We start from the raw sequence: 23,540 nt of genomic DNA on the forward strand, positions 1-23,540 counted from the left end.
CAATGAATACCCTATTACTATATGAAGATGTAGTAGGAGCCTAGTGCTTGGCTTTGTTTTAAGATGTAGAAGAAGCTGCTTAATATGCCAGGTGAATGTCTGGATTCCCACAGAGGGAGTACAGCATGTTGAGGACTTTTTCTTGAATGGTGTCAGCTTGCTCAGAAGGACAGTAATCATCTAGGCTTGACCTTGCAATTGTTACAAGAGTAGGTTTCGGTAACCTTTTCAGTAAATAATAGTCAGACTGAGTCAGATACTCAGTTTCTTGTTCTGTGCTGATATGGTGAGGAAGTGCTGAATAATCACAGGTAAGACCAGCCTGGTGAACCATTTCATAGTTTGGCACCTCTATTCATTTTTGCAAACTCTGTACAAGTAACTCCATTCCAGGGATCGAAGCCCATCTCCATACAGTATCTTCATCATCACCATCACACAGATCAGTACAGGTAGCTTCTAAATCTTCTAGTTGATAAATTCAAGTATCAATACAGTCTACCAAATCTTCCTCTGTTAGGTTGACATCAGGCTTTTAAAATTGTATAGCCCTTGCAAGAATTTGTATTCCTCCTGAATGAACATTACTTTTAAGGGATTCTTGACTGAAAAAAAATCTAAGTTAAATATCTAAAACAAATATATGTCCTTTTTTTCAAAATTTCCAGAATTTCCTCAGTACCAGCTCTAGTATGGCATTCCTGACTTTCAAAAGAATTTGAAAATGATGGTTCTAGACAAGTTTGACCACTACTCTGTGTCACCGTGTCCTTTTCCAGAACTTCTGAATAAGAATCACAGTTAGTAGAGACCATGTTTTCCACATCTTCCAGTGTTGCTTTGGCTTCTGAGCAGAAGACACTGCATTATTTTCTTGACTGATATAGAGTTTATAAGGCTTTACCATAATTATATCCAATTGTAAAAGTTTTTGGCTCTCTAGCTGGTCTTTAGAAAAATAAAGACCATCATTAGGAAGTAATGATCTGTACTTGTAACCCTGATTGTTGTGGTAGAAGTGTCTTGCCTTCTAAAAAGTGATGTTTGCCCTTCCTGATCTGCCGAGCTCACATGGGATGATATCATGACATGAGAAAAATGGCCAGCATAAACTGCAGGCATAATCCAATTCTCAATACTTAATTCTCCAAAGAGTGTTTCCTTGTCAAACATAGTGTCTGCTAGCACAGTCACAGGAATAAGGTGGTCATGATATGAATTAAAATGCACAAAACTTTTATTACTGGCAGGAAGATGCTTGCAGCCAGTGGCCCCGTATATAAAAGGCAGAGCTTCCTGATGACCCTCCACCACCCACACAGGAGCTCGGGGTAGCGTTGCAGGCAAGCGCGCACCCCCATAGAGTTGCTATGTTTTTGCTGCTGTCAGTGTTCCAGAGGTACCTGGCAAGGACCTCGAGAGCCCGAGCTGCGCCCACCACCAACCTCCCTGGCAGAAGCATGAACTCACCTGGTTCCACCCTTTTTTTTTTTTTTGGTCTTTATTTATTTTTTAATGTTACATTAAAAAAATATGAGGTCCCCATATACCCCCCACCCCCTAACCCCACTCCTCCCATAACAACAACCCCCTCCATCATCATGGGACATTCATTGCACTTGGTGAATACATTTCTGAGCACTGCTGCACCACACGGTCAATTTTTTTCTTAAGTGTTAGAAATTTATGGCATACGTAATAGCAGATCTCAAATATAAGGACTGTTTCATTCTGAACCACCAGCAACCAAATTAATTTTAATCTTGTGAGTTCATCTATCATTTTTCTGATTTCCTTTGTTCTTTGAACACGTTTTCCTTGAGCTCTTTGAGTATTTTTAGGACCATTTTTAAAGTCTTTGTTTTGTATGTCCCAGATCTGAGCCTCCTTGTTGATGATTTCTAACGCTTTTGTCTTCTCCTTTACCTGGGCCACTCCTTCCTGTTCCTTTGTATATTTTGTAAACTTCTCTTGAAACCTGAACATTTTGGTATTTGGTGTGTTACCACTGGGATTTAGAATCCAAGGTGTCTATTCCATAAGGTTTTATTCAGCTAGTTTTATGACAGAGCTTTCCTTGAATACCAAGAGCTAAATTAAAAAAAAAACAACACCTTTCCAAGTCTTGCAGATTGACTTGTGTAAGTATTCTCCTTCTGAGCTAATGGTACGAATGTTTGGAGAATAGCTTCAGGCCAAAGTGTAGGGGCCTCCTGATCCTTTCTGTACTTATGCCTTGTTTTGGGCATGCACATGTGGCCCTTGGAATTCTCTTGTTTATGTTATTCCAAATGCTCCCTCTTTAAAAAACAAAAATGCCCCCTCTTCCCTAGGAAACAGTTTCATCATAGTTCAAGCTCTGTACTGTAGGTCCTAGAGCCAGCAATCCCTTATCCCAGGTAGCACAACTTGACTGCTCTCCCAGTGTTCTGTAGGAGAGCTCTGTGTGTTACCTGGACACACGGGGCAAATTGTGGGACAGCAAATCTCTCAGGCCACTGCCAGACAGATTGGGCCAGGTTTACATGCTCCCAATGTATGTATGCATGAGGCTTACTCTGACCTCTTGAACTCAGATCAGGGATCTGCACTGGGAGTGCAGACTGGCTGTGCCCCAAGCCAGTGAGGGGGTGAGAGAGGGGCCAGCCAGGGCACCACAAGAGCCTACTGCTATTATGTAGCCTTTCTCTTAAATCAGTGGTCCTCCAGTTACTGCAATCCTTTAACTGTTTTCTGGAGCTTTTAGAAAGTTGTTTCTGCCAGTTCTTACTAGTTGTTCAGTGCTGCTGCGGGGGAACCGAGCCCTAAAGTGTCTCATTCTGCAATCTTGATTGGGGTGGGTGGGATGGGGTTTTTTAAACTTGAGAATGACTCTTCCCTCCTCCACTTTGATCAGTAGAAAGGGAAATACCTCACAGAGCAGAGAGCTGGCTGAGGGAATGTCCCCCCAGGTCTTCTGTGTATGGTGGGTGTGTGTTGCCAGGGCCAGAGTCTAACAGAGTACTCATTAAGACCCAGAGCAAGTTTGGGCCTGTCAGTTGTGAGTACTTTTATGCTGTTTTCTGCAGAGATTTCACTTCAAAACCCGGAGCCTCAAATGTCTTGATTAACTAGTCTAATTAGGCACTGATGTTGGGCTTTGTGGGCAGGTTTGTGCCATCCTCCGGGCATCCTGGTTCAGTGAACCTCTTGGGAGACCCTTAAAGTGAAATTCTTTGAATACATCAAAACAGTAAGCTCAAACAAAAATCCCAATGATTCCCAAACCTAAAAATACTCAGTGTTCAGTTTCAAAAATTTTCTACCCCCTCATTGTAAGTCTGTTAAAATCTTGCCTTTTGTATGAAGAAGGGTTTCACACGTTAATGGGGAGGTCTCAGGGTTGGGAGCTCTGGCACCTGGGGGTGTCCAGTCCCCCTTGGGGCTGGTTATCCAATGACTAGCTTGTGTGGGAGAAGGTCCTGGGGGAAAGCCTGGAGGCCTGAGCCTCAGGCTGATCGCACATGGACTCCTGGCACACCTCCCTGGCTCCCAGGCAGACCTCGCCCACCCTTCGGGCTCTAGCAGAATGAGGGTGGAACATGGGTGGCACTACAGAGGGCCCCTTCTGTCCCCATGAGGAGAACTTGGGAAAGTGAGGAATTTCCCTACATCTAGGCTTTGGCTCCCCGCTGAGGAGGTGGAGGAAACCAGGTGGAGGCAATCTAGCTGGTTCGTGTCTGTGGCTCTGTCATGAGCAGACTGGGATTGCAAGGCAAGGAGTGTTTTTTTTCCCTTAAAAACAAAACCAAAAGCACCAGTGACCTAAATGAAGAAGCGAAGCAAAGCTGTCCTTTAAGGGCAGAGAGTGGTTGCCTTTTGTCTCTGCGGCGTTTAATTGCTATGTCAGATCTGCTCTCTGTAGGGCCTCCTAACTGGCCCCCTGGCCACTTGTCGCAGCAGCCCCTCACCTCCAGAGATGTCCAGATACTAGTGATTCAAGTTTTTATCCTGTGCTCTGCTTAGAAAGCTTATGAAGCCTCCATTTACCCAACCAATAAAGGTCAGTTATCTAGACCTCTCTCCCCTCCTGTCAGGAATGAATCCATCAATCCATCCACCCATCCACCCACCCATCCACCCACCCATCCACCCACCCATCCACCCACCCACCCATCCATCCATCCATCCAGCCAGCCAGCCAGCCAGCCAGCCAGCCAGCCATCCATCTATCCATCCATCCAACACTTAGCAAGCACTACAGCTTTGTGAAGTTCCTGGGTTCAAAGGTAGTCAATTAGAGGGGCAAGCTTTGGGAGGCTGTGAGCTAACAGAGGAGGAACACCTGTGTAAAGAATAGGCAGGCTCTGTTAAAGGTCACCCGCACTGTTTTTGTTTGTTTGTTTGTTTTTATATGCTTTTTAATTTTTATTTTTAAAAAGATACTTAGATTACAAAAATGTTACCTAAAAATAGGGCAGGAAGCGGACTTGGCCCGGTGGTTAGGGTGTCCATCTACCACATGCGAGGTACGCGGTTCAAACCCCGGGCCTCCTTGACCCATGTGGAGCTGGCCCACGCGCAGTGCTGATGCGCGCAAGGAGTGCCCTGCCACGCAGGGGTGCACCCCGCTTAGGGGAGCCCCACGTGCAAGGAGTGCGCCCGGTAAGGAGGGCTGCCCAGTGCGAAAGAAAGTGCAGCCTGCCCAGGAATGGCGCCACTCACACGGAGAGCTGACACAACAAGATGACACAACAAAAAGAAAACACAGATTCTTGTGCCGCTGACACAACAGCGGCACAACAACAGAAGCGGACAAAGAAGATGCAGCAAATAGACACAGAGAACAGACAAACGGGGGATTGGGAAGGGGAGAGAAATAAATAAAATAAATAAATCTTTAAAAAAATATATAGGGGATTCCCATATGCCCTACTCCCTATCCTCCCAATTTTTCCACATTAACAACATCCTTCAACAGTGTAGTACATCCCCCACTGTTTTTAAGGTCGGAACACAGTTGGTGCTAGAAAGAAGCCTGGTAATTTTTAATATTAGGAAGGATAATAATAATTAAGCTTTTGAATTATACAGACCTACTTCACATCAAACTTTATTAAAAGTATTAATTCTACTGAGCCCCATCTTCCTCATCTGTAAATTAGTGTATGGGATAATAATAGCACCAATTTCCTAGGGTTATTGTTAAGGATCAAATAAGATCCTATATATATGCAGAACATAGAAAATGCTCAATAAATATTGACCATTGCAATTATTATAGAAATCAGAGAAGAGGTCTCTAAAAATGCAGTGAATAATATTTCTAACACTTGGCTCAGCATGACTTTAAAAAGTCTTGTAAAATCGTTGTAACATGCCTTAGTATAAGTGGAAGGAATAACACCAACTGTTCCATTCAGTAAAAGAATTGTTTTCTTAAGTGTGGGTTTTTGCACATTGGATTTTCTTGGGGGACAGGGGTGCATTCTAATACTTGAGAGTGGCTTGGTGCAGTCATTCCCAAAGAAAGACAACATCAGAATCACCTGGGAAATGTTTTAAAAATACAGATCCCAGGGTCCCCCCCTCCCCACAGGAGTCTGTTTTAAGTAAGTGCCCCCAGCCAATTCTGCCCTGCAGCTCAGTTTGGGAAGCCCAGCAGAACACAGGACTCGGAGGCCAAAGCTCTGGGCTTTTGGTGCTGACTCTGTCTCGCTGGGCTGTCTCAGGCTGGCCCCGGAGGCACTCAGAGTCTCAGAGTCCTTAGGCCTAAGTATGTGATGAGGTAATGAGGGTGAGAACCTCATGGTGGGCCCCATTAAGGTAAGGGATTATCATTTGTTTTATTCATGATAATAATGCCTTCTCCTGAGCGCCATCCTTTCCCCCAGTGAATTAATATGGCACACATTTATCTTTTAAGCCTGCGGTTGGTTCTGACAGGATTTAATGTTGCCAAATAAGGAGCAAGAACCTATGATTTTTGCCTAATAGCAAATTCTTGCTCTTATAAAAGCCTCTTTACTTGGAACCCGTGTGTGGTGGTTTGTAGCTGTGTACCCCAGAAAAACTTGTTCATAAACTTAATCCATTCCTGTGGATGAGGACCCTTTGAAAATTAGATCTCTTCAGGATGTTACTTTAGTAACGGTGGGGCCCAAATGAGCCAGGCTGGGCTTTAATCCAGATTACTGGAGTCCTTTACAAACAGGATGAAAGGCAAACACAAAGCCAGAGGGAGCAGCCAAAATGGAAAGACAGGGGAACCGGAAGAGAAGGGAGAGGCCAGGAGCAGCCACCATGTGCATTGCCGTGTGACGGAGGAGCCCAGGACCAAGGATCTCTGGCAGGCAGCCCCAGAATGCCAGTCTTTGGGAGGAAAGCATCTCCTTGATGACACCTTGGTTTGGACTTCTCCTCACCTCAAAACCGTGAGGCAATACATTTTCATTGTTTAAGCCAACTCATCACATGGATTTGCTTTAGCAACATGACAACTGAAACACCTAGATTCCAAGCTCTGATCTGCCTGCACGCTTTTCTGTATCAAGAGGAGGGAGAGGTTTTTGTTCCAGACGTTTGTGATTGGAACTTGAAAGCTTTAGGCCTGTGCTGTCTACGAGCCACATGTGGCTATTGAGCATTAGAAATTTGGATAGTCTGGGTTGAGATGTGCTGTGAATATGAAATACAGCTCAGATTTTGAAAACTTAATAGTGAAAATAGAATGTAAAATATCTCAATAATTTTTATATTGATTACATGTTGAACTGATAGTATTTTGAGTATGTTGAGTTAAACAAAATGTATTATTAAATTAATCTCACCTGTTTCTTTTCACTTTTTTTTGGTACTATAGCTACTAGAAAATTTAAAATTAGATATGTGAGTCTCATTTTTGATGTGACATCGCTGCTTTAGGTTTCAAGTCAGTCTTGGAGGTCAGGTTTAAAAGCTAACAGTATTTCCCATGTTTGTAAATTCAAAAGATGGCTTTGCATTTGAAATGGACATCCAGGACAGTTATTGAGAATCATTTAATTTGACTTTGAGTATTTATTTGCAGTATTGTTTATTATCGCTAGCACTTTTTTTGGGGGGAGGATTTTGTGAAATTTGGTCTAAAGGGCATTTTTGTGCTGTATATACTATTTTAGAGAGTCTTGTAACATCTTTGGGCAGGGCAAAAGAAAATTGCCTAAGTGGAGAAATCGCTTTGCTTAGATTAAATTTTTATTGCAGATCTGCAAAGCCTGATGACAGCAGTTTACAGTGGACACTGCAATTCATTTTTAAACTGTGGGCTTGGGATCAAATGACTCTGAAACCCCAAAGAAAGAACTGCTCACTCTTCTTCCTTATTAGTTTTGTTCTCTCCCTGGCCCTCTGCTCCTTCACTCCCCTCCGCTGATGTTGTTTCAAGATTGCAGTGTGTGAAACCCAGCAAGACACTGACATGGCAGAGTTGAGAAGAACAGTTTCAGCTCTTCAGCTATGGAGAAATGAGCACTGTCCTGAAATTTTCTCCTAAATAGCAGCACTCCTGGGAGTTCAGAGCAGTTTCCTCATCTCTAAAGAGACAATGCTGAATGCCCTCAAGTCTACCTCGCAGAGGGATTGTAAAGAGCAAAGGAGAAATAATTGATAGTAAAAGCCCAGCTGAGGATCACGTTCCCTGCCATTAACTGTTTGTTGGGCAGTCTCCTTTGTAGGCCTCAGGTCTTTTTCCTCCTCAGTATTTTTCCTATTATAAACAAAGGGAACAGATAGATCAGGTACAGTTGAAAGAAGCTGTATCATTTATTGTTTAAGAGCACAGAGTCTAACTCCCAGCTTGAATTCCTGCTCTGCTCTCTACTAGCTATGTGATCTTGGGAAAGCCACTTGAACTCTCTATGCCTTAGTTTCCTCCTCTGTAAAATGGGTATAATAATAGACCTGTTGTGAGGGTTAATTGGGATGATGTGTGTAGGTCCTTAGAACAGTGTTGGAACATAGTAACTGCTCTATAAGTGTTTGATTCATTCAGTCAGCAATATTTGTTGAGAACCTTCTTTGTGCCAGAAGCTGTTCTAAGCACTGAACAAGGGGTATGGTAGTGAACAAAGCAGCAAATCGCCCTTCAATAGAGGGACTTGGAGTGGGGGAGACAGACAAACAGGCCAATACTGGGTACAGTGTTATATGGTGGAAAGTGCTATGGGGAGGGAGGTAGAGACTGCAGGGGAGGGCTGTTCCTGTATATTCCTGGTTGGTGGAGCAGTCTGAGCAGAGGAAATGACAAGTGGCAGGGTGGCCTTAGGCAGGAATGGGCTCGGGGTGCTTGTGAACAGCAAGGAGGCCAAGGTGCTTGGAGCAGAGCGGGTGAGAGGCTGGTGGGAGGAGATGAATGTGTGTGTGAGTTGGGCTGTGGGGGGAGAACAGTATAAGGACCTTAGCTTTTACTTTGAATAGATGGGGAGCCCCTGCAGGCTTGGAAACAGAGCACTGAAGTGATCTGACCAAGTTTTAACAGAAGCTCTAGCTTCTGTCTTGAGACTAGCAGGTAGATGTGGGGACAAGATCAGAAGCAGGGAACCTGCAGGAGGCTGTGAAATAATCTAGTGAAATGATCGATTGGGTCAGGGTGAGCTGAAGGTGACAGAAAGAGATTGAATTCAAGTATGTTTGTTCATTATGTTTATTAGTGTTTTGTACTTCACACGAAGTGCTGCTTTATTTTTTATATGGGCTTTGACATAGATTCTATTTTTGTAAAAGGGTTCTACTACTGAAAAATATACAAATACAAAAATTTGGGTTTTCCTCCTAGCTCACGTATCTCTTCATTGTATGACCTTGGACAAATTATGTCAATTCTCTGAGGCTTCATTTCTTCATGTATTAAAAAATTATAGTAATGTATTGCTCAAAGAATAGTGTGAAAATTAAATGTGATAAGGATTAAATGCGATAATGCCTATGAAACTCTTCACATGTGCTTTACTCACAGTAAGAGCTCCATAAATGTTACCTAGTTCTAGAGATTCCATGAGCAATTAATTCTAAATTAGAAGTTCTCCAGGCCAGTGGAAAGGGAATTTGAATCATGGGCTCTGATGGTACCCATCTTCATAGCTGTAATGCCTTGAAAATCACCTTCTTTTTCAGAGAAAGACAATAGAAATCCAAACTGTCAGTGAAGCTGCCCAAAGATGCAGTAGGTTACCTTGAGAGGTAGTGAGAGCCTTGTCGTTGGGAGTGTCCAAGCTGCATGACCAGTTCACAGGAATATTGTCAAGAGATGGGTCTCAGGCTCATGGCTTTGAAGATAGCTTCCTGCCCTGAGCTTACAAAGCCTCTGTTTGGGCATCACCCTTTATCCTACTAGGTGAGGAAATCCTAGGGAGAGGCATCAGATCACCTGAGCACCCTGGGGCACCCATTTCTGAAAGGTACTTGGGAACCTCAGAGTCTTGCTGCCCCAGCCAGCTGGGTTTGGCTGCTTATTTTGACACTGCCTCTAACGCTTCTCTCTTGAAGCATCTGTTTGCGTAGTTATTTTGTGGAGGCAGTTTCTAGGGTTCAGCTGGAGAGAAATGTATTGGTTACTCCTTCACCTAAGGGTTTCTGCAGTGAGCATCTAGGTGGGTCTTGGGGCACACTTGGTCTTAAACTCCCCTCCCTGGGTGTGGATGAGGTTAAATGAGTTGGCCAAGCAGCTAGCAGAGAATGTCTCTGCTTGGACCACTCAGCCAGCCCTCAAAAAGCCACAGCCAGGCTTTAAATTTTTTTAAAAATTTATTTCATTATTATTTTTTTTCAGAGGAGTTGTAGGTTTATACAACCAGTTTTTAATTTTGTTCTTAACTGCCCCTGCAGCTTCGTTTGCTACTCCACACTGCCTTATGGAGAGTACAAAAGCAAAGGCTCACAGAGCAGTTGTAGCTCAGTCGCTGAGTGCCTGCTTTGCATGCAAGAGGTCCTGGGTTCGACCCCCAGAAGGTACCCTAAAAAAAACAAACAAAAAACAGCAAAGGCACTATGTTTGTTGGCTTCATTTGCTTTGTGAGCGAATCATTTCCTGAGCATCTAGTGGTACAAAGTACCTGCTAGCCACCAGAGGGAGAAAGAGGAGAAATGAAGCACTACTTTTCCCTCGCCCAGAAGAAACATGCTGTCCAGTTCTTCCATCCCTCAAAGTTCCTGCTGTGTGCCAGGCACTGTGCAGAGGCGGGAGAGACAGGGTGAGTGGTCCTTCTCCCCTGGATGTTAGCCCAGCAGGGAAGACTGACATTGAATGAGTCCTTTTAAGAGTCATTTAAGTGTATTATAAAGGGGAGACACTCACACAGTCACTGGGGCCTGGCCCCCAGTGTTCCTGGCTTTGACTTGGCAAACCTGGGACCATTCTCTGACATCCTGGTTTGGATCTCCTGGGTTTCTGACTCACTTCCTGGCGCAATGTCTGGGTCTCATCAGATCCTGGGCATTGGGACTGCAGCTGCCTTTGTCCCCTCACCCTGGTCAGTTACTGTGCCTGGGTACCATGGGGGGATATCCCCAGCCCCTTTGCCCTGTATGTATCTTGCATCTTTAATGATTTTCATAGCTAAGTAGGAGTCCTCTCATCATAGAAGGAAGGCCTGCTGGATTGAGGAGTATTGGGGGTATGTGTTACCAAACTAATTTATTTGAAGGAATACAAAGAGAAAGAAAAAGTAAAAAACAAACTGTGACTTTGAATGATCTGCTTTATGAGTGACTTTTAGACTGTGTGTGGGGTTTTAAACTTGGAATTTGTGAACGCCCTATATAGTGCTCCCTAAATGTCAGCCTTCCTGTATCACCACTGTATATGCTACATGGCCATGCAGTATTTTTCTTTAAATTCACTCACTTTTTAAAAGCTCTTCTTTATTCTTAGGTGTTTCTGGACTCTATTCTGATTACTATTCTACTGTAAATTGACTTACTTTTTTAAAAAATCAAATAAGGTAATTTTAAGAGATTAATAATTTCATATAATTTTTAAATTATTTTATCTTCATAGCTCTTATTTTTGTTACATACAACTATTTATGTATGTTTTTTCAAATGTTTGAGTCACTTTGCCATCTCAGGAACCCTCAGGTATTTGTTCCACTCTTAGGAAGACTCTGCTTAAATTCTTCCAGGAAGTCCTAAGACAATGTCCAATATTGTGTTTATGTATTTTTTCCTGGGAATGACAGTCTAAATCTGTATCAAGTAAAGATGGCCAGAACCAAAAAAGGGAAAAAGCCAAATTTTGTGTTTCTAGAATTATGTCTGATTATCATTTTCAAATATTTTACCTCCTCAGGAAAAGTTACATTTTTCTGCAAGAAATTGATTTTTCATTCTCAAAACAGTCTATTTTATTTTACTTTTTTGATGTACCAGAGCCAGAGATTGAACCTAGGACCTCATATGTGGGAAGCTGGCATTCAACCACTGAGTCACATTGGCTCCCCTGAATTGGTTTTTCCATTTGTTTGCTTATTTTTTGTTTGTTTGTTTTGTTTTGTTTTAAGGAGGCACCAGACACTGAACCCAGGACCTCCCATGTGGGAAGCAGGCCCTCAACTGCTTGAGTCCCATCCAGTTATGTATTTTTTCCTGGGAATGACAGTCTAAATCTTTATCAAGTAAAGATGGCCAGAACCGAAAAAGGGAAAAAGCCAAATTTTGTGTTTCTAGAATTATGTCTGATTATCATTTTCAAATATTTTACCTCCTCAGGAAAAGTTACATTTTTCTGCAAGAAATTGATTTTTCATTCTCAAAACAGTCTATTTTATTTTACTTTTTTGATGTACCAGAGCCAGAGATTGAACCTAGGACCTCATATGTGGGAAGCTGGCATTCAACCACTGAGCCACATTGGCTCCCCTGAATTGGTTTTTCCATTTGTTTGCTTATTTTTTGTTTGTTTGTTTTGTTTTGTTTTAAGGAGGCACCAGACACTGAACCCAGGACCTCCCATGTGGGAAGCAGGCCCTCAACTGCTTGAGTCCCATCCAGTCCCTATTTTTTAATGAGGTACAGATGGCCTGCAAATTGAAAACATGGGAACTGGCACTCCCACATATCCCCCTTGCCTCTATTTTGTTTCAACATTCAACATGTGAACATTAACTCACCGTAGGAGGGTAGCCATTTTCTGATGCAAAAATTGTGACATATGATCTGATGAAGGGTTTTTAGGTAGGTATATATGTGTATACATATATACATACATATGTATATAGCATATCTTCTGAAAGTGTAGAAGGAAAACCTCAGTTATATATGTAATGAATTGCCTTTATTAGAAGAGTAAACTTGCAAAGAAAGGGGAGGGGGACAACTATCCCAGAAAGTCCAGAACTTAAGTTCATTGTAAATATAGGTCAGCAAGTATTTCAGTGAAAATTGAGCTAAAGGAAAGCTGCTGGTTAGGGCAGAAATATAACGTGATCAAGTGGTTCTGGACAAAAAGCACTGTTGTGCTAGATCACATAAATCACAAGGAACATACTGCTTAAATAAGAGTCTAAAAGTAGATCAAGCCATATCTTTTTTCTGCCTCTAGGTTAACTCACCAGGCAGGGACACAAAGGGTACCCTGTTGACTCTTTCCAGCTCAGCACTTAGCCTTAGGAAGAGTATCACTAGGTCTCTATTTGAATCCTGCTCCTCCCACAGATCCATGAACACTAGATACAATGATAAATTAGAAATAGGAATTTGGAATCAGGACTAGAGAAAATATAAGTCAGAGGAAAAAGGCAAACCAAGGGGGCTGGAAGGATATAAATATGCAGGATTAAGGGTTTGCATTATTGCTGGGCTTTTGCACTTGACTTGGAGCTCCCTTGCAGCCCAAACAAAAAGGAAAGAGAAGGTTTTCTGGATCTTACTGAACAGTCTCAGTGAGGGTGTATTGACAAGGTCCTCATCACTTTTCTTTATTTTGTTAATTCCTCCTTGTCCTGCAGTTCTCAGTGCAGTCTCCTCAAACTGGGCCACTTTTCATCATTTTTTAGGTGGCTAAAGTACAGATGGCCATGTAACTCTCCTTTGTAGCGCTTATCACAGAAGCACATTTCCATCTACTTGTGTGATTAGTCTGAAAGCCTGTCTTCTCCATTAGACTATAAACTAATGAGGCCAGGGCCATATTGTCTTCCCACACCATATTGTCTTCCCGTGCCATGCACGACCACAACACACTGTTAATATTTATTTGAACAAACAAATGAAAGCAAAGCATCCACGAGTTTTGTGTCACTGAAAATTGAGGGCCTTTCAAGGGTACAAACTGTCTTTTATCTAGAGAGCTTGACTGCCAGTGTGCTCAAGACCTTCAAGTTCATTTTATATGCTGTATCCTTCAGAGATAACTAACAGTAAATATAACAACTCCAGTGTATTGTGCATCTGCTGTAAGTCCAATATCGCTTTGTAAATCTTGCCTCTAATCCGCACAGATGAGGAAAATTGGGACCTCAGTGGAGGGAAACAGCTTGCCCAAGGTCACATAGCTGGTAAGAGTCAGAATGTAGGTCTGTCTGACTTCAAAGTGTATGCTTTTTCCTTTTTGCCTGCTGTGCCTGAACCTGAGCCACAAGTACCCATGTAGTTACAGGTTTTTGGCAATTTGACCAGCACAGCAAGGGTATTTCTGGCACAAGCTGTTGCTCCTTTCTGACAGCTGCTGCATTCCAATCCCTCTCGAGTTTGGAAAAAGAAAGCACACACCTGGGGTTGGCAAAGGCAGTCTCAGAACTCATTTTCCCTGGTCTTTGCACACAGTCAATGTGTTTATTGCTCTTGTCACACTGCCTCCTGAAGTGCAAGCACATTAAAGTTGAATACTGTTTTCATAAAAGCCACTGGGGAGAAAGGTAGAGAAGAGGCACAATTTGGGTGTCTCAAGGAATAATTGGATTTGCCCATTGATTGGGAGAGTGGAGGTGGGAAATGACAACCTGCTATAAATGTGCATTTGATTCCAAACTAGTCAGGCAAGTATTTTTAATTACTTTGTGTCTGTCATCATTATTTTAATATAGACCTAATTTTTAGAATGGGGTTCATTATAGGAAAACTTTATCCAGCATGGTTGGCAAATGGGATGTTCTGATGGCTCAGTGTTGCCACCTACTGTATACACTTGGATTGTCAATCTTCAAAGAATTAGAAGGTAATAAAACACATTTCAAACTGCAACAATGTATAATTTGATCTGTCTGTTCTTTCACCAGGTTGCAAGATCTCAGGGTGAGCATTATAAGTATCTGTCATCACTGTATGCACAAAGAGTACCTAAATACTGGTTCTAGTGACTTCTAGTGATAAAAAAAAATAGTAGAGAAAAATACTATTTTTCCTTTGCTCCCTTGAGAATGAGCCTCCTCAAAACTGTTTGCTGTCTATACATGGATATCTGGATACTTGCTTCGTTTTGTGTTTATGTTAGAGAGAATCTGTGAGGAAGGCACTTAAGATGATGTTTATGAATGTGATGAGGCCCTTGATTCTGTCTTTGGCCCACTAGTCTCAGTAAGGATTTTGGCCCATGGCAGTGATTTAGAAAACTTAATAATTTTTAGGTCTTTAAAGTTGTGCTCCCAGGCTCCTGGCTACTTCACATTCTAAAAGCTTGTTTCTGCATTTGGACAGACACCTGAGAATAACGTGTGCACTGACATGCCTTTACCTCCCCATGTGAAAGAGGATTGACAGATTCCAGCTTTGTTTGTAGATGTAGTTAGGTTGAGTGTTATTCTGATTTCCCTGCAGTGGCTCTGACAAGTCTTATTTGGAAGATGAAGTGGTACAGTTATTGAACTGGCATCTTGTTGCTCCTGGTTTGAATGGCAAGAGCCACAAAATCACCATAGACATGGAATACATGAGATTTCACCTGCTTTTTGCATAATTTATTATTTAGGCAATAGGACAGAAAAATCTGAAAAAATGCATGTGCTAGTAATTACTAGACTATCTTTTTTTAAAAGAAACTTAAAGAGATTATATTTTCAAAGTGTTTTTGAAACACTAATGCCCACAATACACGACATTTATTGATTACATGGATCTTGAAAGTTTAATATCCAAAAATGTCAAGACTATTACTATTTGTCTGTTTGGTTATTTCTTTATCCTGTTCCATAGTAGATTTGAGGCAGCTTATGGGAGAAGGTATAAAATGTGAATAAAAAATAAAACAGTTAGGACCAGGGAGAGTATAAATTATATTAGATTAAGCCTAAGGAAACAAGGAGAATGAGAACAGCCTGGTACTATTTTTGTTAAGCTAAAAGGCCATTTCATTGGACAAGTTGATATAGCCATTTTTTTTTAAAGCTACTTGGAAGCCACACTTGGTTTTGGAAAGCTCTGTGTAAACATAGGCTGCTTCATGTTCCTGACATTTTAGCTGAACTTTAAAAGTTGTCTTATTTTTTTTTTCTCCCAACCTCTACCTGACCTCTAGTTTATACCCACTTCCTGTGGGCCACGGAGGCCTCAATATTGAAAGTATTTTATCGAGCGAGGTTGGGATTTTTCTGGAAGTGCTATAACCTGGACGCCAGCTGGGCGTTGGGGAAGCCTGAATAGGGGAGGCTTATTTTGGGAACCCTTTCATTATCATAGCTCTCAGGACCCCGTGAGTGGTTCCAGGCTTCACACTTGGATGATCCCCGCTGATAGGAGGACCAAAAAAGGTAGCGTTGACGTGGAAGAGGGGTGCAGAAGTCCTCTTCTTACAAGCCAGCAGGATGCCTGATAACCTTCCATCTACAGCTCCTATTTCCAACCTCTCCTCCTGGGCCAGGGCACTTTATGCTAGAGGTCATCTTGAAAGAATGCTGCTGAGATAGGCCCTCAGGAAGCTGGTGCAGAGTGCGGGGCTGGGCCCAAGGCCTTACGGGTCCACTGAGGGTGGGCTGGGCAAGGTGCTCTTAGCTTCCGAGCAGCGTTCCTCCAGTTGTAACTGTGCCGAGATGTGGCTCTGCCCTTGCTTGTCACAACCAAGCAGAGGTCCTTAGCGGGGACATCCATGCCCCCCACCTACCCAGTGGGGAGTGATAGTGGGCTCCCAGCCCCACCTTACCCCTGAGTGGAGACGCCCACAACTCACTGCCTGCATGGCTTGTCCACTTCAGTGTCTCATTGATGTCTCATATCTGTCATGTCCAAACCAGAGTGCTTGATTAATTTAACGCCCCTTTGATTTGTTTCTCCCTTAGGCTAAAACATCTGAAGAAATAACGCTGCCCTCCACCCATTTGCTCTGACCAAAAGCCTGGGAGATGTCTGCTTTTCTTTTCCTTTACCCTGTCTCAAATACCACCTGTAAGTCCTGTTGACCAAACTGCCAAGACATTTTGTAAAGCTGAACCCCTCTCAGCCTTTTCACTCTGCCACCTTGGCCAACCCCATCATCTCACCTACACTCCTGCAGTGGACTCTACCCCAGTCTCCCTACTTGTTCCCACTTATTTTCAAAAGCACTGTAGTCAAAACTGTCTGGGTTTGCATAGTGGATCCCCCACCTACGGAAAGTGATAGGCAATTACGTAATCTCCCTATGCCTGGGTTTTTTCATTTGTAAAATAGGGATAATAATAGTACTTATATCACAAAGTTTTCATGAAGATTAAAGAAAACATACATGTAGAAGTCTTAGGACAGGTCAGAGCACTTAGTTAAGCACTAAATAGATATTCGATTTTTAAAAAATTGCTCCCCAACCCCTCAGGCTATTCTCCATATAACAGCTAGAGGAGTCTTTTTTAAAGAGCAAATCAGATCATTTCTCTTTCTTCTTTAATCCCTTTTACAGCTTCCTATTGCATTTGGAAAAGAATCCACATTCCCACCAGTTATTGCAAGGCCCTACGTAACCTTGCTACCTGTCCCTAGTCTCATCTTTGACTATTTTCTTCCCTGGTCACCGAGTTCCAGTCTCCCTGCCTGTCTTCCTTCTCAGGAACACACTTAGTTTGATTTTGTGCCTAGAATGCTCTTTGCCTATATCTTAGCTTAAATGCCTTTGCCTAGAGAGGCCTTTCCTGACCCCCATTCACCCACCTCCAATATCACTGCATCATTTTTCTTTACAGGATACATCAAAACCTGAAATTATTTTTTTACTTGTTTATTATCTATAGTTCTCTCCCTCTGTCCCTTTTGTCACCACAGTATCTCCTGTGCCTATAATGCTGACATGTAGAAAGTCCTAATAAAATATTTATCAATTCAATGAATACACTATCCACTATTTAGCATCTACTCTGTGCCATCCCCTTACACACATTGTTATTCAATCCTCATAATAATACTGCAGGGATAGGTATTTTTATCCCATTTTAGAGTTGAAGGTATAATGGCTCAAAAAGAAAAATAATGTATCCAAGGCCGCCCAGCTAGTAAGTAAGTGAGTCTGGATTTGAACTCCCATCTGTCTGATGCCATGGAGCTTTTAGGTGATAACACTGATGAATTGAGAGAGTTCAGACCGGCTTTATGCGCACAAGACAAGACTATATTGGTGTCAATAGTATACCTCCTCTTACAACTTAACAGTTTTAGAGTACTTCCTGTGTGCTACGTGCTTCTTTTACTTGTATTTTCCTTTTTCTGGCATTCTTCATTGTGCCCTATTTTTATTGTAATTTTGGTGGGATTACCCAAGAGATACCAATTGCATCCCATTCAGTTTCAATTATGAATTGATTCAATCCTAAATGTGTGACACTTGCTAGAAGACAGAGATAGGCAGGTGTGTTAGGCCCTCTTGCCCTAACTTTTAGCTTGGAATTTCTCAAAGCGTGGACTTCTGACCACAAGCAGCCAGAACACCTATTCTGGGGTTACCCTAAACCTTTGGCATGAGATTCCTGGGGGTGGACCCCTGGAATTGGCATTTTAAACAATTACCTGAGGTAATTCTGATTAAAATGGAAGCATGAGGATCACTGGTCACCAACATGTGTCCTAGCCAATCAGGTGGTTTGTGGGTTTTTTTTAAATTAAAAAATGTATAAAGCTATATATTTATTTATTAGTTTCATCAAAACTCTAATTTGGGTGATATCTTCATTTCCCAGCTACTAAAACAAATACCATGCAATGGGTTGCTTAAACAACAGGGATTTATCGGCTCACAGTTTTGAGGCTAGGAGAATTCAAAAATCAAGGCATGAGGCTCTGCCTTCTCCCTGAAGACTTTGACGTTCGATGCCAGCTGCTGGTAAGCCTTCGTTTTCCTGGCACATGGTGATGTTCTTTCCTTTCTCTTCCAGGTTCTGTGACTTCTAGCTTCTTACTTCTTCATGTGACTTTCTCTCCTAAAGCCTCTAGTAATAGGATTATGGCCCAACCTCATTCAGCTGGGCCTCGTGTTAACTAAAAAAATAACATCTTCAAAAGGTCCTGTTTACAATGGGGTCACACCCACAGGAATGGTTTAAGATTGGAAACATGTTTTGGGGGGAACATCATTCAACCTACCACAAATGGCTTTGGTTTGTGCACATGGAGCAAATAGGCTCCCCCCCCCCCCCCCCGCCCCCAGCCAATTTTTGTGACCCTTATGTCTCAAGTGACAGGGCCAAATTGTCTTCCTTGGTCAATGTTTCCTGCTTAGGTAAGGCAGGTGCCTCATTTCCGCCCCTGAACTGTTGCCTGGCTGTGAAGGCCTTAACTGCTCTCAAGGGAGCTGAGGGAGTTAGTTGTACAAGGAAGGACCTTCCGATACATTTGGTCCAGTTAGGTTATTTTTTAAAACCAGGTTTGTTATTGTTACTTCCTTCCCAGAAACAATTCTGGAATAATAAAAATTCCCAGCCCTTAATGTCTGTGCTTTCCTTCCCTCTTCACACTACAAACAAAGGCCCTTGTTTTAATAGACAGAGTAACAGTAAAATTAGCTTTATTAGACTCTAGGTGGATTTAAAATGTAACCTAATGGCAGCTCTGTCTGACTTGGAAGTCATGCATTTTCTTTTGTGCAGAGAACGCAGGTAGTTGCAATGCCTGGTACCCAGTAGGGGAGTAAATGATTATTGAATTAAAGGGGTCAAGTAATACAAGCATCCCTCATCCTGCCCCGGTGGCTTTTGCCCATTGTGTTTTGAGAAACATGGTCCAAAACTTGGAGTTTTAATCCTCCTGCCTCCTGTCTTTGACTTAAGAGTACCTGATTTATGCCACAAGAGAAGGTCAGCACAGTTATCTTTCCTACCTCAGCTCCCCTATCTGGTCGGTGAGATATTGAAGTTATTAGAAATCTCAAAAAGTGAGGCATATGGCAATTTAACAGCCTTGTACCAAAGGACCCACAACTAGCCAGCTCCCTTCTCCCCCCGGAAGTCTCAGCATATACTTTCATTAAATAATAATAACTTATACTGGGGTCGTGCTGTTTGCTTTACATCTACTCCCCTAAAAAGGAAACTAGGGCCTTTATTAGGCCATTTAACAGATGGAGAAACTAGGTACAGATTCTCCAACCAGTTCCCAACTGAGCTGAGTCTAATTTATGACCTACTCTGGTCCTTGCCATTTTGATTGGTGGCACTGCCAGGTCTGGGAGAAGCAGGCTGAAAAGTTTTGGGTCCTTAAGACCAACGATGTATGCCTTACGTGTACCCAGTTCGTCAAGAACCCAGAATATGTATGCGGAGGCTCCAGTGGGTGGGGGCCAGATCCATTAGCAGATGGTCATGGCTGCTTCACTTCAGACCCTTTAGTCTAAGCTTCTAAGCATTATTATAAGCACAGCCCAGGAGGTAAATGTAAAAATAATTTTCTTGCCAGTTTTTCCTGCGTGGTATCCTAGCGACAATGTACTGCTTGTCCTCGGGTGTAGGGGCACTGACTGGGGCAATATCAGAGCTTGCAGAAGGGAAGGAAATGAAGGTCATGAATAGAGTCACCCTTTTGAAAGTCAAGACATAGGTTCTATTTTATTTTGTCTTTTGGAAAAATTTTAGCCCAGTTATTTTTAAAAGCTGCATTTTATTTTCTCATTGTCAAAGTAATGTATGCTTATTGTAGACAACTTTGAAAACACAAAATTCTTATGAAATAAATAAAAATCAGCCATAATTCTGCCATTGGTAACATTTTGATAAATATCCTTCTAGTAGCCTTTTTTTCTTAACTTCCATACAATGGTTAAGTTCTAAAGTCCAAGTGGAAGATTTTTAAAAAATTGCTCATAAAGTCAAAATCACCCTAAACTGCCCTGGACAGTAATTTTTATGCACACTAAAGTTTGAAAACTATTGAGTGAGACTCAAGGAAAGAACAATTGAAAAATCTATAGAAAATGAATAGTCTGGAGGTGTGGGAGATGCAAGGGAAATCTACTCAGCCTTTGAGATTACTGTCAAATTCCTAATGGTGACTAGATGGAATAGATGGTGATAGAGAATTGAACTGGCTTTCTGCCTGCCTAAAAGATTTATTCCATTCTGGGTTTTTTTTGTTTTTGTTTTTTTTAAGGGGGTACTGGAGATTGAACCCAGGACTTCATACATGAGAAGTAGGCACTCAAACCACTGAGCTATACCGGCTCCCCCCATTTTGTTTTAATATTAATCTTCTCTAACTTTAATATGGGTCAATAGATTTACTTGTTATTAGGATGACATACCATAGTGGCATCCTGTTTTGCTCCAGGGGAAGGTTCTGAGTTACTCAGGGTCTTAGTTTGCCAGAGCTTCTACCACAAATACTGCACATGGGTAGGCTCAAACAATGGGAATTTGTTGGTTTACAGTTAAGGTTTAAAATCAAGATATCAGTGAGGCTTGCTTTCCCCCCAAAGACTGTTGTGTTCTGGTGCTGGCTGCTGGCAATCCTTGGGGTTCCCTGGCTTATATCTGTTTCCCATCATATGGTGATGCCCTTCCTTTCTAGCTTCTGTGACTTCAGGGTTCTCCCTATAAGATAAGGCCTCCAGTAACTCAGATTAAGACCTACCCTCATTGAGTTGGGACACTCCTTAACTAAAACTAACATCTTCAGGAGGTCTTATTTTTAATGGGTGCACACCCACAGGAATGCACATTAAGAACATGTCTATGTTGGGCTATATAATTCAGTCTACCACACCTAGGAAGTAATATGAACATGGTGCAACTCCACCAGAGATGCTTACTCCCCACGCCTCTCATAGCACTCAATACATACTTAAATACTATTGGGACCTTTTGTTTTACCCAACAGTAAATATTCCATATATCATTTTAAAAATATACAGTTTTTTATTTAAAAAAATGCCTTCATATATCATTTTTTAACAAATCCATTTTGTTAAATCCATCCAAAGTGTTCAATCAGTGGTGTTTGGTATAATCACATAGTTGTGCGTTTATCACTTCAATCATTTTTAGAGTATTTTCATTATTCCAATAATAAAAACAAACAAAAAACTTATTGCCTCTCAGTCTTTCTGTGCTTTCCCTGCCAAACATAGCTGCTATTCTGTTTCTGTCTAACTAGTTTATTTGTATTTATATTTTGTACAGTCTTATACATGCAATATGACCCATATTCATATTTTACAAATGGGATTTTACTATTATACAGTCCCATGTTACATTTTTTAACTTTCCTTTTAGTAATATACATGTCCTTAGACTTTCTCTTTCAATCACTGTCATACCCATATAATAATAGTTCTGCTAGTTATAACCACTATGATATGATTTCACCATTTCTCTTCATTTCCAAAGATTTATAGTCTTTTCACCAATTCTGCACAGATTAACCCTCAGCTTTCCTTTCTCTACCCTCATTCTATTTTCTGGTGACCTGTATTCTAATTATTAACTCCATGAGTTTACACAGTATATCTAGTTCATAATAGCTCAATTATACAGCATTCGTCCTTTCGTGTCTGGTTTGCTTCACTCAACAGAATGTCCTCCAGGTTCATCCATGTTGTCATATGCTTCACTACTTCATTTCTTCTTACTGCTGTATAATATTCCATGTGTGTATACACCACAATTTATCCATTCTTCAGCTGATGGACACCTGGGTTGTTTGCAACTTTTGGCAAGCATGAATAACACTTCTATGAACATCGGTGCGCAGATCTGCCACACCCAGGAAGAAAAATGAACATGGTGCAACTCTACTGGAGATGCTCACTCTCCACTCCCCCAATACACACACTTATACAAATGGTAACTTTTGTTTTACTCATCAGTAATATTCCACATATCATTTTTTTAATATGCAAATTTTTATTTTTAAAAATGCCTTCATATATCATTTTTAAAGGTACATTTTTAAATGGTACATTTTAAAGATGTACCATGGGTTATTAGCCCACTTCATGTTGCACATTTAGATTAGTTTTTTCCAATTATTTGCTGTTATAAAAATGATGAGATGAACATCCTTGTGGATAAATCTTTGTGCCCATCCACAATTACGTTTTATGGATAAATTCTTAGATGTGGAATTGATGATGGAAAAGATATGAATATTTTTAAGGCTTTTAATTCATATTGCCAGATGTCCCCAGAAATATTGTATGCTCCCTACAAAGTGTTTATTTTCCAGCACTCCTGGAAATAATCATTCGAAAGAATCTTCCACAGCATGCCTGTTTGTTTGTTTGTTTTGATGCCCCAGGGCTCCTGTTCATTTGCCTGGCCAATTTATCTGGGAAAGAATAATAGAAAGGAGGCTAGAGATAGTGAGTGCTGGTGTGACAGGAAGGGGGACAGATAAAGGAGAAGGGTGAGTTTGAAGGTCATTTCTTTATTTCTGCCCTCAAGCCATTTTCTGCAGACATACAGAATATAGCTTAATATTTAAATGGCAGAGGTAATTTGAAAAAGCATATTCAATATTATAATTTTTGGTTGGGAAGGTGAGTTGATGTCTTATTATCATAGATGCTACAAAACAGGAGTGACGTGTTTATCCAAAAGGGAGCATGGGGAAAAAAATAAAGGATAAAGATTGTCATAATCCATGCCCTTATTTTAGATGGAGAAATTATAATCCAGAGAGGGGAGGTGATGTTTGTAGAATCACAAAGTAAAGTGATACTGGAGCTGGAGCCAGAAGAGGAGGCTCTCAACTCCCTGTCCAATACGCTTTTGTGGAGGTGGGACAGCCAGGAGCAGGGGAGATGAGAAAATAGACATGAGACTTTTTGGACAACCAGACTATCTTCCAGGGCCTGGAACCAGCCCATGCCCCTCCTGCTCAAGGCCCGGGTGTCCCCGGCCTGGTCCATCACCTCTTGATGATCTGCCCTGTGCAGAGGAGCACACTTATACTTGAACCACCAGGATCTGTGCCTGAACTCCCCCACTCCACCCCTTCACCCCTGCCCTGGGCAATGTCTCACCTTCATGCCTCAGAACCTCAAATGTCACTTCCTCAGGGAAGCCTTTCTTGACTGCCAAGATTGTTTAGGGCTCCCTGTGTGTATTCTGACGGTGCCTCTTACTTTTAATACCCTAGTAACAGTTGCATTACTTTGTTCCGTATTTGATTAATATCTCTCTCCCTGACTAGATTATAAGCCC

At 41.7% G+C, this 23,540-nt stretch overlaps 1 protein-coding gene and 1 pseudogene across 15 annotated transcripts in view; one reads left to right on the forward strand and one right to left on the reverse strand.

Moving 5' to 3' along the window:
• PLEKHA7 (pleckstrin homology domain containing A7) overlaps positions 1–23,540 on the forward strand; it is a 256,276-nt gene that overhangs the window by 83,982 nt on the left and 148,754 nt on the right. The gene's annotated exons all lie outside the window — the stretch shown is intronic.
• Positions 80–23,365, reverse strand: LOC139439751 (UPF0489 protein C5orf22 pseudogene; annotated as a pseudogene).

This window comes from Dasypus novemcinctus, chromosome 10, assembly GCF_030445035.2.
Source record: "Dasypus novemcinctus isolate mDasNov1 chromosome 10, mDasNov1.1.hap2, whole genome shotgun sequence".
NCBI classification, from domain to species: domain Eukaryota; kingdom Metazoa; phylum Chordata; class Mammalia; order Cingulata; family Dasypodidae; genus Dasypus; species Dasypus novemcinctus.